Genomic DNA, 18167 nt, shown 5'->3' on the forward strand with positions numbered 1-18167 from the left:
TGTGGTCTCCCCCCCCCCCATATCAGGATGCTGTCTCTGTATGGGCTGACTCTCAGGTTTGACAGTAAACAAAGATTCACTCACTGACTTCACCTCCTCCTCCGTCTCCTCACCTGTGGATTCGTCGCAGGATGAATCTTCCGAGGGGATTTGTCTTCTTTCACGCCAAGAGTCGTTAGGCTTTTCTTTGTTGGGTTTAGGATGAGCTCCTCTGGAAGCCACACTGCCTAATGACAAGAAGTCGGCAGTAGGGGCTCCCAGGGAGACCACCCCACTTCAGGGAAAAAGCACAGCTGAAAAAACCCTGATGTTGGTCTTCTGTTCCAAGATGGTGTAATTCGGAATGGGGAAACTCCAAGTCCCAGAATGCACTGGAAGTAGCAGGGTCATGCACAGGAGGGTACAGCAAGGTAATATTGAAGGACCGGGAGGGACGGAAACTCAAGAACAAATGGATGAAAGACTGGGTGTGGGAAGAAACTCAGGCAACAGGACAAGCGGCATTAAAACAGCCGGAAAAAACAGAGTGAAGCGTCACAGAAGGAGAAGGGGAAAACAAGTCCTGAAGGTGACGCTGCGGAGGGGCAGCAAGGAAAAACACAGCGGAGGAAGGCACAGGCGAAAACACTCGAACAGCGCTTAGACCCAACCGGAAGAGCAGGGTTGCAACGTGCCGAGTGAAAGAATTGACGCATATTTAAACACGTCATCGCGCACATCGCGAAGTCGGCCGCAACACTGGAACATTACGCCGACATCGCGATGATCGCGAGTAGCTCATCTCCTTCTCCAATGCTCCCACAGTCTCCATGGAGTCCGGATCGTGACACCGAGTCGAGTATACAACGAGTGAAAGAAGACTGTGGCGTGGTGGTTGGGGGTGTAGGTGTTAACAAGGCAAAGTTCCTTTCCTTCAATGGTGCCATGTCTCTGCCTTCTGCCTTATTCTGCCTTCATCATCCGTTTTAGTGTGCATCAGTTTAATGGGGATGGTTGGGGCAATCCAGATTAGGACTCCTCTTGCATACGTTGAGTGCGTGGTGCCTATCAATGTTCCTCTCCAAATTTTGGCCAGCGCTGCTAACTTTTGTGCGTTCAGGTGAGTCTCCTGCAGGAGGGCGATTCTGACCTTGCTACGTTTCATAAACGTATGGATTCGGTGTTGCTTGACGTAGCTATTCATTCCCCTGACGTTCCATGACATGATCCTGATTTTGTCAGCCATGAGTTTTGTATAGTCGAGAGTTCAAGGGTGGCGCTTGCGGCGATTTGACTTTCAGTTCCGGCAGATTTCGGTGCCCTGGGTGGTCTTGGTTTTTCTGCATGTGAAACCCCAACTGAGATCCCGATTTATGGGTTCCCTTTCTCATAGACTTTGAACTCCCCTGTAACAAAACAAGTCTAGCGAGGTTCCCCCCCCCGTTCTGACTATCCAGTTTCCGCTCCATTTGACCTTTAGGTCTCTTGGTGCCCTACGGGCGGTTTAAGTATACCCAAACTGCTTCTGGGGGTAGAAATAAGTCAGCTTCAGCTTCTGTCGCTTAAGAAGCAGTCCGTCTCCAGTGTGGCTCCTGTTAGGATCAGTCTTGCTGCATCAGGGTGTGGTACAATTTTCTGTGGGTGCCTTGCCCAGAAGTTGTGTGAGGACTGTCACTTAGGTTGCAGTTTGCCGTGGTTTGCACCCTTTCGCTTCGAGGTCAGGGATCTGTTCTCTGTCCATCTACTCACTGGCTTCCGCTGGCGTATCGAACAGGTGCGCTTTGTGGTTGTGCAGCACTTTCAGTCTTGCTGGATAAAGAAGCATGTAGCACAGGCCTGCGTTTTTCAATCTTGCTTTAGTGTGAATGAATTGGGCTCTCCTCGTCTGGACCTGGAAGGTATCGTCTGGATATATGGCTATCTTCGCTGAGTCTCTTTGTACGCGGCCGCCTGATCTCGAGAATGCTAGGATCGTCTCTCTGTCTCTGTAGTTGAGCACTTTAGCTATTATTGGCCTGGGTGGAGTCCCTGGGGGCGGCCATTTGGTGAGGGATCGATGAGCTCTCTCGATGGTGAAGCCTTGCGATAGTTTCTCGGCTCTGATTTCTTGCAGTAAGAGGTCTTCGATATAGTTCGTGGGGTCGTTTCCTTCGTTGCCCTCTGGCAAGCCTAGAATTCTAATGTTATTTCGGCACGCCCGCCCTTCGGCCTCATCGGCTCCGTCTTCCAGGTTTTTTACCTTCTGAGCCAGAACATCGACGTCCTTAAGGAGCTGAGTTTTTGCCTCTTGAGTTCTTGCGAACTTGGGTTTCTAGCGCTTCTGTTCTACTCGCTATAGAGCGTACATCTTGCCGTAGTAAGTTTAGATCAATTGCCACAGCGTCTATTTTGCTTTCCATTGTTCTCTGGAGCGCTTTGATGGCCTCCAAGAGCTGCGAGTTCTCTGGTTCTGGAGGCTCAGTTCGTGTCATCCCGGCGCCGGTGGTGCTAGCGTCTGGCCTGGCTGAGCCGCTTTCCGTATAGGTCTCCATGGTGGTCTTTTTCTGTTTGCCTCTCGCTCCTTTTGTGGTCATTACACTGTGGGCAGGCGGGCCTGCCGGTTCCCTAATCTGGCTGCACCATTGATGGCTGTGGTGCTGTGCTTAGAGGTGGCACGGCTGTTGCGCACTCTTAGTGGCACCCCAGAGCTGTGTGTGTCACACGCTTCCCCTTAGATGTGCATAGGGTGGGTTTCCAGGCCCGCTTTGGTGTTGCCGGACCTTTGTGCTCCTTATTCGGTGTGTTGGGGGTTTGGAGGGGGCCCCTCTAGCCCTGTCTGGCCGAATGCCTGTATTTCAGTTGTTGCCGTTTATGTGGGGCGCCAGGGGGCCTTGCTTCGATGAGGCACTGCCCAGCCCCAGTGGGGTGCACGTTGTTGTAAATGTTGTGTTGCTGTTCACGGGGCCCTCTCTGGTGCTTGCAATGGGGCACTGTGTGCAGTGTGCCCTTGTCGTGTGCCGTTCCGGGCCGTGCACGGCCTCTGGTCGCAGTCCTGCGCTCGTGCTGTGAGCGGGGGCATGGGGCTGCCCGCTCTTCGGTTGTTGTGGAAGCGGCTATCACAACTCGGCCCCCCCTCCGCCGGCTCCTTACCTTGTGCCCCCGGTTTGTGCTGCTGGGCTCTTCCGTGCGCCGGCTTCTGACTTCGGCTGTGGTACGGTGCGTCGCTCCCGCTCAGCCCGGACCCTTCGAGTGTGATCTGGGTGCTTCTCCCTCGCATGCTCCAGGCAATCGTGTTCGGGCCGCTTGCTTTCACTCCTCTGCGAGGTCCGGGGACGGCGTTCCAGTCGCCCACCAGGCCGCTCAGGGCCAGTCCCCGTGCAGGGCTCAGGGGTGCCGGGTCTCTGGTCTCCCCGGTGCTTCAGTGCACGGACCTCTCCTCTGCACGGTGCGAGGCGCGGGCCCTTCGCTGTGCTCTCCGTTCTCCCCGTGATCTTCCTGATGCTCTCTGGTCCCACCAGGCTCACGCCGTCTCAGCTCTTTGGTACGGGGCCCAGTGAAATGCTGTTCATTCGGTGGGTGCCATTTTCCTGAGGTCTCCCTATGACTCGGAGCATCGCTGAGGAGGAGGGTCGCGGCTGCCTCAGACTTTGGGTGAAGGTACACTGGGTGTTTGTCAGCGTTTGTGGCGGCTCTCTGTTTTTGCGGTGCGAAACTGATTTAACAGCAATATTGTGAACACATCAAGCGGAGCTGCCTGGAACGCATCCTTCCTACATGGTGGTTAGCCACGCCCCCGGTCCTACTTATTCCTAGTGGTGTTATTGCGTTTGTATTTTGGAAGATTTCCTGCCTTGCTAGCGCTGTACCCTTCACTAGCATTCCCCCAACCCAAGCAGGTGGAGCGACCATGTCAGGTGGACAGGAGAACACTGTTGATAGGGTAAGGAGATTCAAGTGCAGTGTTGACACAGACATGAAAGGTGTAGACATGTATCTCACCGATACTGCTCAAATATCTAATAACGTGGTACAAACACATGACCAAAGTATGAAAGGAAACCACTGGGCAGAGCAGTTAGGTCTGCTCATTACATTAATCCCCTATGCCACAAGTGCCTCCAGAATGTTCATAGCCACTGAAATACCAGGAGCAAGAGCACAATACTTAATATATCTCTCGATGGTAACAACTCGAGGAAGATATCAAGGGAAGACAGCAATATTAACATGGATGTCTAGAGCAATGTTCCCGTATGAAGATAATTACATAAAAACATTAAACACGATGAACAATTATTGGCAGCTAGATTAAGCTATACAGCACATAACTGATAGGCCTGACAAAGGAGAAACAACAACTATCACCCTGAAGGAATTACCATGTCTCTGGACGAGATTGAAAGAAACCGGTGGAGAGGCTGGCTGCTGGGAAAAACTGCAGATACTTGTGCATTGCCAAGTGTATACAGAAGCTGGGTGGAAGGATGGAGTGGTAGGGAGCAGGGGACTAACATTAGCACAATCACCACTGAACAAGGTACAAGAAGAAAATGACAAGTGCCTGAAGGAATGGGAGGCGAGTACAACGTTACTGGCATGCGTGGAGAATTAAGCTGGACCAATGCCGATAATACCCCTGAAGATACCAGCACTGTGCTATTAGAACAATGGTGAAGTTGAAGAGAAGGTCAGATGTAGAAGCATTGAAAAAACATGCAGCTATGAAGGCAGGGACAGCAGTACTAATGGACCACTATTGATATGATTGGGCCTGCGGATCAAAAGGCATACGTGAAGCTGCCAACAGACTGGGGAGGAGTATGCTTGTTGGTGCACATCAATATGCCGTTATTGGTCGTGCCCCTGAAGGATGTGAAGCTTGATGAGCTCCCGAAGATGGACAAAAGAAAAAGGAAGAAGAGGTCGGTGGAAGGGGCACCAGCAGCCAAGACAGAAGCCAGCCAAAGTGAGCAGAGTAAAGAGGAGGAAATTACTTCTCAGAAGCATCAGAGACAGTGCTTGATGAAGTTCCAGTAGAACCCAGACTGTTCAGAAGGACGAACACATTCTTCGCCTCAGTAATACCAACTGTACAAGCATACACAAATGCAAAATGGTTGCAGATTACCCGTTGGGAGTTGATGGTGATGATAAACTCCACAGTGAATGGGTTCAACGCAATAAAAGAAGAGCTTCGAGCAGTAAGTTTGGTAGAACTCCAGAATAGATCTGTTCTTGATCTGCTTACAGCAATGGAAGGAGGACTTTGCGCAATAATTGAGGAAAAAAAATGGAGGAAGAAGCAAAGGGGACTGGAAAGGACCAGAGCTGGATAGCATACATATGGTCATGGATGCAATCATGGCTGTCAGATGGACTAAAGGTTATAATGGGAGCACTAGTGCTGGTAGCAATATCAATGTGCGGAATACAAATCTGCATGACGAAGTGCAAGAAAATGGCGGAGGAGGCTATTGGGATTCAGGTCCTGATGGATGTGAACATAGGAGGAGAAAAGGACGAGATTGTGGCACAAAGAAACAATATAAGAGAGAGGAGTGCAACATGTGAATTGTTTCCAGTTGGACCTATGAAGTTTGACAACCCATTTGACGCAAAGTACTATGTAGGGAAGTGGGTGTGGTGCAACCCCGAAGCAGTGTGCCGTTATATGAACTTGTTCTTCGACGATCATACAAACTACTATGGACACCTCAGAGGAATAACAGAAATATGGCAGCCAAGAGCAAATGGACTGTTGTATAAGGATTTGGTCAACAAGTCGACCAGAGGGGGGACTGAAGAGGCAGTCGGGGTCTTGCCACCACCCCCCTCCCATCAAGTTCATGACAAGACGGTAGGCTACAAAACACTGCAATCACCCATTCCATTTTGGACGAATCCCAAATGCTGCAATTATTGATATACAGAGAAGTAGCCTCTCAGATGGCCATCCCAACCGGGCAGAGTGCAGATCTATCCATGTGTGAACGAAGAGCTGCAAGCCATGGTCAGAGACACCTATATGGACAGCCTGGACTAAGCACAAGAAGCCATGTTGCTGACGTTGTTCGAGAGACCACGACATAGCAGCGTTAGGCATGAGGCACACGTGCCATCCGCACTTCGTGACACAAACATACACTTGAATACATGAAGAACACGAGCATACAGTTCTATAGTTAGGAGGACATATATATACTGTCATCGGTTTTATTATTTTTGCCATTGGTCTGGGGTCACTTGGTATCTTGGAATTCAGGGGTCTTGGGACTGGGGCAGTTGTAGGGGCTTTAACTCTTGGTTGGGTGGGGGGTCAGAGGCCTGCTTTGGCCTGTGTGTGATAACATTTACACCAAGGCACCCCGTGCCGTCTCGTGGCCTTGCAGGGCACATTCTTTCTAGAACACACATATTGGCAACAATTTTAGAACAAAGAGTTTCCTCTCTCGCCAGCGCTTGGGCCTATTCAGATTTCCCCTTCATGCTCACAGCCTGTGGCTAACGCACTAAATACTGCATGGCCGTGCGGGCTACTATGCTTAGACTATGGCTACTTAATATCTGAAAAATGGGCCTGCTTATAAACATCTAAATTGCATACAATATTATGATCATGTGGGGAACTTTAGAACACTCCCCTGGTCTATTATAGTTCTTCCAATGGGGCTTGCCTCACGCTAAAGCGCCTAGGGGGTGGGGGTGTGATGGATTTGCTACCTTCCCAACATTGGGAAAAGGTGACATAGCCTCTAGCTCAGAGGAAGACCAAGATGGCACTGAATGAGATTCCAGCAGCACCGGGGGTTCTCATCATTCTGTGAGGTTGGCCACTCCTCAGGAAGGAGAACCGTGCAAAAGGCACAATAGAATGCAAAGATAGTTCCCCGGAAAAATCCTTCGATCCAGACCTGCTACTCCATCCGAGATCCTTGGTGTCAGAGCCCCTGGCAAAGGTTGCAAGGTACTTGAGCAAGCGATTTAGCACGCCTCTAAATAAGGATGCAAGGAGCTAATTGAAGGCAGAATGTCCCAGACCTTCTCTGCCGGATAAAGTAGCGGACACTCCAGAGTTGGACCCCCGTATGTCTACATTCATGGCGAAGTTCACCAAGGACCTGAAAAAGGGCATTGACCACTCATGGATAGCGTGCCAGGACATGCTCCTCAATTCCGTAGGTCCATTGGACAAGGTCTTACAAATGGTGGAAGAGACCAAAGAGGGCATGCCTATTGATGTGCATATTCTGGCTGGTTGGGCACAAAGAGCGGTTTGTCTTATAGGTAACACCAAATGTGCGCTAACAGCAGAGCGCAGACGATCGATTTTAGTAAAGACATGTCTAGATTTGTTAGCACCTTTGCCGCTCTGGACAAAGGGCAGACATCGTTAAAGGAATAGTGTGCTCAAAATCGTTTTGGTCTTAAAACATGGGCAATAATAAAAAATATACAATGAACATCTTTTTATTTAAAGTTCCCATGTAAAACTTTACACAAATCATGTTTAAACCCCTTTAAAATCAAGCACTAGGAGGCGTCTATTTTGTGAAATGGATGAGCCTCCTGTGCTTGAGTTAATCTCTGCCCTTGCAGCACTAATGAAGAAGAAGCGCCTGCTGGTAGCTTTTATTACAGCGGCAGCTTTTGCTTCATTAGTGAGACGTGGAGAGCAGAGAATGCAGGCAAGAAGGCTGCTGCCTGGTAAGTGCACATTTTGATTTACTTTTCATTTTACTTTCGTTTTGAGTCTCCCGGGCTCCCCCGGCTCAGAGGAGCCCAGGAGACTCAAAACGAAAGCCGCTGCAGTCATAAATACAATGTTGTGTATTTATGATTAGGCTGGCTTTCGCTTTGAGCCTCACGGGCCCCCCCTGGGCCGGGGGAGCTCTTGAGACAAAGCGAAAGCCACTGAAATTATAAATATAACATAGTTGTATTTATGATTTTCATGGTTTTCTAACCATGGCAATCAAATACAACAATGTTGTATTTATCAAAGCACTCTGATCTCTGCGTGTCACTAATGAAGCAAATGCTGCTGCTGTAATAAAAAACTACCAGCAGACAGCTTCTGCTTCATTAGTGCCGCGAGGGCAGAGATTAACTCGAGCACAAGAGGCTCGTCCATTTCACAAAATGCATGCCTCCTAGTCCTTGATTTTAAAGGGGTTTAAACATGATTTGTGTAAAATTTTACACAGAAACTTTCAATAAATAGATTTGTAGTGTATATTTTTTATTATTGCCCATGTTTTAAGACCAAAACGATTTTGAGCGCACTATTCCTTTAAAAATAGTGTTCACGCCCCACTAAGGAGGCCAGAGGCCCTATAGAGGCAACAACTGGTGACAGCAGGAAAACAGAAAGCCGCATCAACCTGATCTGCAATTAGGCACTCTCAAACCCCACCTTCCTTAACATAGGATTTGGATCATCCTTAATATTGCCCATATATATCATCACTAATTAACATATTCAAAAATGACATTTTGAACAAAAGCTTTCACGACCAGTTAACAATACAAATCTATTTCCCTTTCTTAAATAAAAGAGACTTTTAATCTCGCAAGTAGTGAATAAATCCGAAATATCTTGTACTTTTAGAACATAGTGTTAAAAAAAAATAGACAAGTGGGAGACCGCTAGGGGGGGCACAGAAGCAGAATGGCTGCCTGAAGCTCAGCTCCTCTCCCAGTGGGGACTAAAGAGATGATTAAGAGAATATCCCAAACTCAATTGCGCTTGTAAAATAGTGCCTTGAGTCGCAGAGACAAGGAAAACTTCCAGGAGTTCCAAATCCCTAACGGCTCGGAGGAGAAAATGAGAAAAGAAGCGAGGCTCCCCTCCCCAATAGGACCTGGAGCATGGTGGCAAAACAGAGATTCACCAAACAGACAGAAGATAAGCGTCAAGAACCCCCAACAAACAAGAGTAAACCCGCACAGGGACTGCCGGGGACCAGCAAGAAGTCTCCACTCAGAGCGGCCGAAGCAAAACCCCCCAAAGACGTGAAGCAGTGAAATCTGCGACTGTGCAGACAGTGGCCCGGGGCAGCAAGTGAAGAGATCAGCGGGCCAGGGCCGACCCGCTCACCCCCATGGAACATCTTTCAGCTCCCCTGTTTGGGACGGGGTCCCAAACCAGTGGCCAGGGGCAAGACCTCGAATCGAGGTCACCAAGAGACAAGTAGTGCCCCGACCCAGAATGGGAGCCGGGGGAAAGAGTGACCACCCAGCACCACGTAGTGAAGACCCGGCGCCAGAAGGGAGGAGGCACCCCCTCTCTGATCACGTCCCAGACAGTGTCCTCCCAGATGAACTGACGCCGCCTCGACCGCACGGCGAGGCGGGAATAACTAAGGTAAATTAAGGCTCCCACCAACCAAAGTAGGGCAACCCAAAGGAGCTGCCATGGCCCATATTTGATAGGACTACTCCACCATCCACCACGGAGCAACTCTCATACGTGAGATATTGAAAGATCAGATGCTGCGTGCAGAGGTGACACGATCCGCGGGGTGCCCGCCTCTGTCCCGCAACTCCATCAGGAGCACCCAAGAAGAGCCCCAACCCAAATGAGGAGGCGAGACCAGAAGCGGACATGAGGACCTTATGAAGAAAGACCGGAGAAAGGGTAGAGGTCCCGGACTATAATCTACAAAGAGGAACCGCAAAGGGTCGCAGCACCAAAGAAACCCGAGGTGAGAAGCGCCCCGTACCTTCCAGCGATATAGAGGGGCGGGAGCATGGCAGAGAAGGGTTTCCCTCCCTGACCAAACAAGGGGTCCAGCCATTCCCTGCCACACTCAGAGAGAGCCAACGGGTCCCCAGACTGCAGTCTATCCCCAACGGGGCATGAGAAGCCCTCACCCGCCAGCACTGGAAGTAACCCAAAACAGCAAGACAGCCGCAAAGACTCCCTCGCATAAGGCCACCCCAGAGGCCCCACACCACCGAGCCTACTCTACCAGAGTCCCCCGAGACCCTAACAAGAAAGAACACTGGACAACAAAGCAGAGACACCCAGGGGTGCCATCTACACCTCCAAGGCAAATTATCACGGAAGAGAAGGAGACAGAACAGGACACCCCCCAAGGAAAAAGCCTAGACAGGCTAGAGCAATACCGAAGACAGCAACCCCACGAATTAGAGGACCACTCACAATGAGTACTGCATCTACAAAGGAGGACATCGGCGGGATCATGGCGGAAATCAGGGCCTTACGATCGGACATTCAAACATCCATATCGGAAATAAGAGGGAAGGTAGAACATATTGAAGGAAATGTGGAAAACCTAGAGCATAACCAGATCAATATGGACCTGGTAGAGATGAAGTTAAACGCAAGAATGACCGACATGGAGCTGAGAGATTAAGAGCTGTCACTCAAAATGGATGATATGGAAAATGGGGAAAGAAGATCAAACCTGCGGATACTAGGTCTCGAAGAAAAAGATGGGGAAACCTTGCTAAAGGTGGAGAGGAAGGTCCAAGCCATAATAAACCAACTCTTTGAGGCGGAGGGAGGAAAGAAAGTACAAATTGAGAGGGCCCATAGGGGAGGAAGATCCTTCGGAGGAGGCCCACGCTCAATAGTCATGAAATTTCTCTGCTTCAAAGAGAAATCAGAAATCCTAATCAAAGCCAAGCAGATGCAAGAAATCTAATTCCAGGGCTCAAAGATAAAGATATTCCAAGAACTATCAAGCTTCACCCTGGGATGGAGAAGGGCATGCAGGCCTCTCGCCACATGGCTCACAGAGCAGGCCATCCCATACCAATGGGGCTACCACTTCGATCTAACCTTTGAATATAAAGGAGAGGACTATAGAGTGGTAACTCCTGAGGAAGCAAAATAAGTTCTGAAGCATCTGACAGACTGGAATGACACCAGAGGCCCCTCGGACCCCCAAGGATCCCACTCACCCCGATCGCAAACAGCAGAAATCCCGCTGCATAGACAAAAAAGAAGTAATGTGGGAAGAAAATACGTCAAGCTGAGTCTGGCATCACCAACAAAGCCTCTGTGAAAAGGTAAAGGGGTGGGGGGCCAATACCGAGGTTACATGACACAAATGGCGACGAAAACAAGGAACAATAATACACAAGACACAGAAGGTACTATAAACAAAGATCAGGATTAACAGAGTGAGTCCCCAACAAGGGACGAGTTTCAACCCTAGTGGCCCTCAGTTCGAAGGGGGCTTCTCAACCCAAAGAACCTAGGGCATTTAAATAGACCGCGGTCCAGTTAAAGGGTTCAGTTATGTTTACAGTTTACAGAGGAGGAGGTGGTGGGAGAGACAAACAGGCGGGTAACGCCACTCGGTTGAAGAAACAAAGGATGACCCACTCAAAGCAAAGGTGCAAAAGGGGAAGAAGCAGACAAAAAGAAATGGGACCCACCATAGAGACTGCTCTCTCCGGTCCTACATTAATAGGAGCATCTATGTTAAAAGTCGGCACACTCAACATCAAGGGGCTTAACTCCCCCACTAAGAGATCTTTGGTAGTGAGGGAATTTGATAGGGCAGCCCTTGATGTCCTCTTTATCCAAGAGACCAGGCCCAAATCAGGGGAAGGGAAACCACTAAGGGGGAGGGGATGGGACAAACATTCTGGGCATCTGCAGGCCAAAAGAAAGGGGGAGTAGGCCCGATATTCAATAAGCAAATCAGAGTGAAAAACCCAGTAGTGAAATCATCAATGGAAGGCAGGCTCCTGGTGGTTCAAGGTGAATGGAAACCACCCCAGATTAACTTTGCAGGAGTCTACACGCCCAACCAATGCCAAGGGGACTTCAACGAGAAAGCTCTTTCTGCCATTATGGGAGGTAGCAGAGGCCCAATGGTAATGGGGGAGATTTTAACGCATGGGCTGACCCGCAGATAGCGACACGAGTAAGAACCAAAGACCACTCCAGAGAGGAATGCAGTAAATTCCAAACCAGGCTCAACGACAATGGACGTATGGAGAACAATAAACCTGGACAAAAAGGGGTATACGTTCCAATCCGGGGTCCACAATATGTTTACCAGAATTGACTACCTGTTGGTTAATAAAGAAAATAGATCTAGAATTAGGGACAGCGCTATCTGCCCCATAGGCTGGTCAGACCATGATATGGTCACAGCAATGCTGGAAATGGAAGGGCTTGGTCACCGGGACTCCAAATGGCATTGTAACAATTTCCTGTGGAAGGACAAACTCTACTCTCAGGAGCTAAAGACTATAATAGACAAATACTTCCAGATAAACGATAATGATGAAGTAAAGATCTTAACGGTATGGGAAGCGGGAAAAACTGTATGGAGGGGCCACCTGATGAGAGAAGGGGCGAGGCGTAAAAGAGAACGTAGGCTACAAGAAGAGAAAATAGTGAAGGAAATCTCAAACATAGAAGGAAGATTGCACGCTCAAGGCTCCTATAGTAAAAACCACCTAGAAACTCAAACAAAAAAGAGGGGAGCTCAAAGCACTGTGGAAGGGAGATATATTAAGAAAACTAAAACTACTTAAGCAAAAATTCTACGAAAAGGGCGACAAAATGTTAGCCACCAGATTGAGGGCCCAAAGAGCAGAGAGATGGGTTGACGGAATTCAAACCGATGAAGGGGATTGGCTACAATCCCCAGAGGAAATAGCAGGCCAATTTGTCAAGTATTATAAACACCTGTACACCTCAGAAAGAAATAGAGCTGAGAAGGAAATGGAAGAATATATTGAAAGGGTAGGATTAACACACCTAAAGGAATCAGAAAAATCACTCCTAGACTCTGTCATAACCTCAGAAGTAAAAGCAGCAATAACCCCTCAGGAGGGGCCCCAGCAGAGAACGGTTACGATATGGGCTTCTATAAATAATTCCTAGATACCCTGGCCCCCACCTAGCCAACCTATTCAACCACATCTGAGAATCTGGCCACGCACCCCCATCATTCTCCTTGGCTCACATAGTTGTAATCCCCAAGACAGGAAAAGACCCTGCGCACTGTAAATTCTACTGATCGATCTCGCTATTGAACACAGACACCAAGGTATACGTTAGGGTCCTAGCCTCAAGTATGGAGGAGATAATGCCTCGCATGATCCACCCGGAACAAGGTGGGCTTCATAAAAGGTAGACAAGGTGCGGACGCAATGCGTAAAACCTTGGACATTATGGAGCATTCCAGGAGTCTTGACGGAGACCATGCGCTTCTGAGCATGGACTCAGAGAAAGCTTTCAATCGAGGGGATTGTGACTTTCTCTGGGCATTACTTAGGAACATGGGCTTTGGGGATCGATTTGTACGGGGGATCCAGGCAATCTACAAAGCACCAAAGGAGAAAGTGGCTTTGAATAACAAAATCTCAGAAGAATTCGACATGTCCAGAGGAACCAGACAGGGGTGCCCTCTATCCCCACTCCTCTACGCCCTCTCCATTGAGCCCCTGGGAAATATCAGGAAAGAGGACGCAATAAAGGGGATTGTAGAGGGCGCAACAGAGCACAATCTAGCTATGTTCGCCGACGATATACTCTAATATCTTACGGACCCTCAGACAGCCATACCTAGAGTGCTGCAGACAATACATTAATTCGGCAAATGGGCAGGCCTAAAAGTCGACATGGAAAAATAAATGCTCTTCCCATATAAGACACCCAGCTACCCAGGCACGAGAAACAGTACTGCAAGGGGAATCCCGACAACACAACAAAGTCTGAGAAAAGATCTGGAAAGATGGACTGAACTAACAATATCATGGCTGGGCCACCTGAATGCCATAAAAATGGTGATACTCCCCAAAATCCTTTACCAGTACCAGATGCTCCCAATCCCTGTCTCATGAATACACTTTACAGACATGAAAACAATGCTCCTCAAATTCCCATGGCAAGGGAAAAAGCAACGGATAGCCTACAGTGCCCTAATCCAACTGAAGGAGGAAACAGGTCTGCCAGACCTGTACACATACTACCGAGCGACCCAACTCAGAGCCCTGGTGCCTCACTTGAGAGAAGACAAACAAAAACAGTGGGTCGCCATCAAAAACCACCTGTTGCGTCCTGCAACTCTTGGAGAATGGCTCTGGGCACCAAATAAGGACTTCCCAAAAAAGGTTGTTAACCATTTTGCGATGGGATCACTCCTGCAGCTGTGGTGGAACAAGGGTGAAATGAAGGGCCACACGACATGGCCGTCCCCCTTTAGCTGTATATGGGTGCCCGCCTGAAGAAATGAAATTCAGGCTCCCCATCGCTATCAGAAATGGTATTAAGCAGGTCTTCGAAGAGTGGGTCAACTCAAAGCTAACGGCTGTATCACTATCCAACACTTGGAAGCAGGCCTGCAAATCAAACCCCTGGGAGCCTTCATGTTCCTACAATTAAAAGGAGTACTACTAACCCCAAAATGGAAGGAAAAAACCCAGAGAGACCTCATATCAACAGAGAAAATATTAAGTGATTCCCTCGCAACCAAAGGCCTCATCTCACAACTCTATAGATCCCTGCGGAGTGCCACAAGAAACAGAACCGATGGCCTTAAAAAAAAGATTGGAGAATGACATAGGCTCTATGTTGTTGGACAGACTATGGTCTCAAATGTGCAGATCAGCACTCAAAATCTCAATTTCGGCCCAATACAAACTCCACGGAATAAAATTGCTGCACAGATGGCAATGTGTCCCCAAAAGACACTCCAATATGTTTGAACAAACTAGCCCCCAATGTTGGAGAGAATGCGGCGCCCAGGCTGCATGCCCGAAAACCCAGGCATACTGAAAAGAAGTGCTAGCTTGGATTAGAAAGGTAGACAGGATCACCCGAGAATGCGACCCTAGACAGGTCCTGGAAGAATGGGAGAACCATTGGAAACGCACTTCACACATGACACACTACTTACTACTAGCAGCAAGAGTCTGCATCACCATTAACTGGAAATCACAGACTCTGCCATCAGAATCAACCTGGGTCCGCAAAGCTAAAGAACTCTATGAAATGGAGAACATTACAGGGGCCCTCCACGAGATCGCCCCAAGCAGAGAAATGGAGTGGGCACCCTTCCTCAACGCCTACAAGTGACATGACATGCAGCCGTGGAGAAGACGTCCCAAAGAACTGAATACAAGATCACCCGTGATAGGTGCCCGTTACTTGTCCTGTCTCAAGGGGGGGAAGGGGGAATTTCAGTTGAACTAAAAACCTTACCTAAAAAACAGTTTTCTTTTTCATGTGGGATCAATATGAATACATCGGCAAGTCAGTTGACAATGTTATGTTAAGAAAATGCTTAATAAAATTATTTGAAAGAAAAAATAGACAAGTAAACACTCTAGTTCTGGTCTTCTACTTGGAGGGAACCACCTACTGTGTCCCGATTGCTGCCAGTAGAGGGAAAGGCTTAATTTCTTGATGGTGGGTCAGCCAAGTTCTAGCCTGGGCCTCCACAAATAGCAGCAGCTATCGCTTAGTTAAGAGATATACCTCATTCTCCTTTTCTGATAATGGAAAGGCTGTACTCTCAAGAGGGGTGTGAATGTGTTTCAGTAGTGACTCAAACAGCAACCAATAACAGTTCAAAAAACGGGAATGTCCAAACAAGGTTGTATGCAAAATAGATATACTTTAATAAAACACACCATCAACAAAATAACTAAATAGACAAACTACACAAAACCTACCCCTGATGAAAGAACAGAGAATAAGCAAATATAGCACAATGCAGCAATCTGGCACCTCAACCTCACACAATACCAAACGCCATTCATGACCTGGTTCACACAACCACCATTATGTGAAGAACGGCTGTGTGTCATGGACACGTCTCGCACCAGAAGGCCAAGTGAGGTTTTTTTGCGCACTACTCTGGGAAGAAAATCGAGAACTAATCCGGAATAGCACTGGAAGGACTTGAGGGAGGGGTGGGTATTGCACCTGGATCAACTATAAGGCTGGCCACCCATGACAAAGTTAATTGTGAAGGTTTAGTACGTGCGCTATATCTGGAAGATTTGCCATGTGCGCCACCTGGAAGAGCCTGCAAGTATAGCCTTTGCTCCTCCAGTGCAATTTTTGAGATGTAGACTGTTGCTAACCATTTTGTCACAGCTGCAGAGATCGGCAGAGGAAGCTAGTACCTGACTGGACGCACATACACATGAACTGCTACGTACGTATAATGTACCACTGCAGTGGACACTGGCCGCAGGCATGGCCACGCGCATACATCAGAATACAGCAATGACTACAACAAATTTGGTCTCGCTGGTCACATTATTGTCACACCTACTTGTACTAGACTATGCCTCAACACCTGACATCAGTAGGAAGACCTATGACAAATTCAGGCACGCTGCACACATAGTGAGCCTCTAGCACATACACCATCTCCTGACTCCTCTCAGCAACCATCCACATGCCTGATCTCATGGGTTGCAATATAGCGAAGCCTGGCCAGCCCTGCTAAGCCTTATTTGGCCAACTGCCCAAATGCATTCTAATCCTACTCTGTGACCCCCCCCCGAACACTCTGCACTTCAGTCCCTGAGGGAGTTCAAACCACCAGCGCATTGAGACTATAATAATTGGAAAAGGCGCTACATAAATGACAACTACTACTACTACTTCTACCACTAATGAATCAGGGGCTTAAGGTAAGTGAAAACCACCACAATGTTCTTGTAAAAGTATTTAGTTTCCTAACCAGTCTCTAGGGCCCAAACTGAACCAAGGGTGGAATTAAGAGTCAATTGTACTTCCTACATTTTTTTGTCGGCTCGATAGCATCAAACCAGGTTTTGTGTGCTGTTCCAGAAGTTAAAACTTTGTTCAACTGAGTCAGCGGTTTTGTTCCAGTCTGGCAGTAGGTGTCATCTGCTTATGAAGATTTGCAGTGAAGATGCTTGCAGTTGAAGGAAGAGGTTTTAAGACAGTGGGTGCAAGAAGGAGCATCGTGTTCTAGCCGGGCCTTGACATGCTCAGCCGGTGCAGTGCGATGGCGAATTGGTTTGAGGATGCAGTTCAGAGGTTCGGGAGCAGCAGTCACGTTCTATAGCAAGGAGCGGTGTTCAGCTGGGTTTCAAAAGGGGTTCTCTACATTTCAAACATGATGCTTGAGAAGGGCGAATCCTAAGTGCCACCAGGGTAGGTTCGACAGTTTCTTCTACTGTGTAGATGCTGGGGACTGGATCCGCATTTCTGCTGGATCAGTTTGATGAAGCACTTGAGGAGCTGTGGTGGTAAGGGCCATCAGGGTCAGTTTGATGGTTGGTTTGACAGTGAAGGTGCTGGAGCCTGGATATGCAGTGCTCTTTGAGCGACTCTATGCAGCGTACAATGGTCAGGGCTCGATGAGCCACGAGGGTCGGGTCCATGGCGTTGGCAATGAAGACGCTCACGTTTGATCAGCGGTTCAAAGGTGGCAGATGCAATTATGAGCATGTAGTTTGTGCAGAGGCAACAACAGATTAAAACATGCAGGACAGTGGTTCATTGACATAGAGTGCCAACAGCAGCTTGATGGGTCATGTGGGTTTCAGGGCATAGAATAATTGGTTCCACGTTATGAACACAGGTTTCCTAGCTGTCTTCTTCCTCTCGTTGCTGTGAGTCCATGGTCTCAAGGATAAGATTTGGACCTTGTTTTTGTTCTGCCAAGCACTACGGATACTGGCCGAAAACTTCAGGAGTCCTACAATGCAGTGAGGTCATGGGTACTGTCTTAGCTGGAAGAGAGGCAAGTCTTATCCCAGCAACATTCCATCCCTAATGGTTCTTCCTTATGTTTCGATGACAGCGCTAACCTCTGCATTGGAGGCTCAATCTTCACCTCAATGGCAGAGGACTTTGGAGGGATCAAGTCTCCCACTAGCGGTCAAATGAATTCTTCCTCAGGTTTATGTTTAAGAGAGAATCAAAGAAGTGGCAGGAAACCCCTTCTCTTAAAAAGGTAAACGTCTGCAGGTGATTGGACTAAAGCTAGCCTGCCTTAGTGCTCCAATCACTGTTTTTGAAATCAGTTGACTTTGCCCTTCTGACATCAAACCCAAAGTGCTTTTCTCTAGAAGAAAAGGGGAGAGAGAGAGAAAAAAAGAGAAAGAGAAGGAGAGAGCCCTCCCCACCCTCTTCATTCTCACTAGGATGAAAAGACCTTTAGAAACGAAGCAGCCTGTTCGGAGGATACTCCCTTTGAATGGGTGTGCTCCTTTGATACCTGGGTTCA

Source organism: Ambystoma mexicanum, chromosome 12 (genome assembly GCF_040938575.1).
Source record: "Ambystoma mexicanum isolate Mex_15411 chromosome 12, UKY_AmexF1_1, whole genome shotgun sequence".
In the NCBI taxonomy this organism is placed as follows: Eukaryota; Metazoa; Chordata; class Amphibia; order Caudata; family Ambystomatidae; genus Ambystoma; species Ambystoma mexicanum.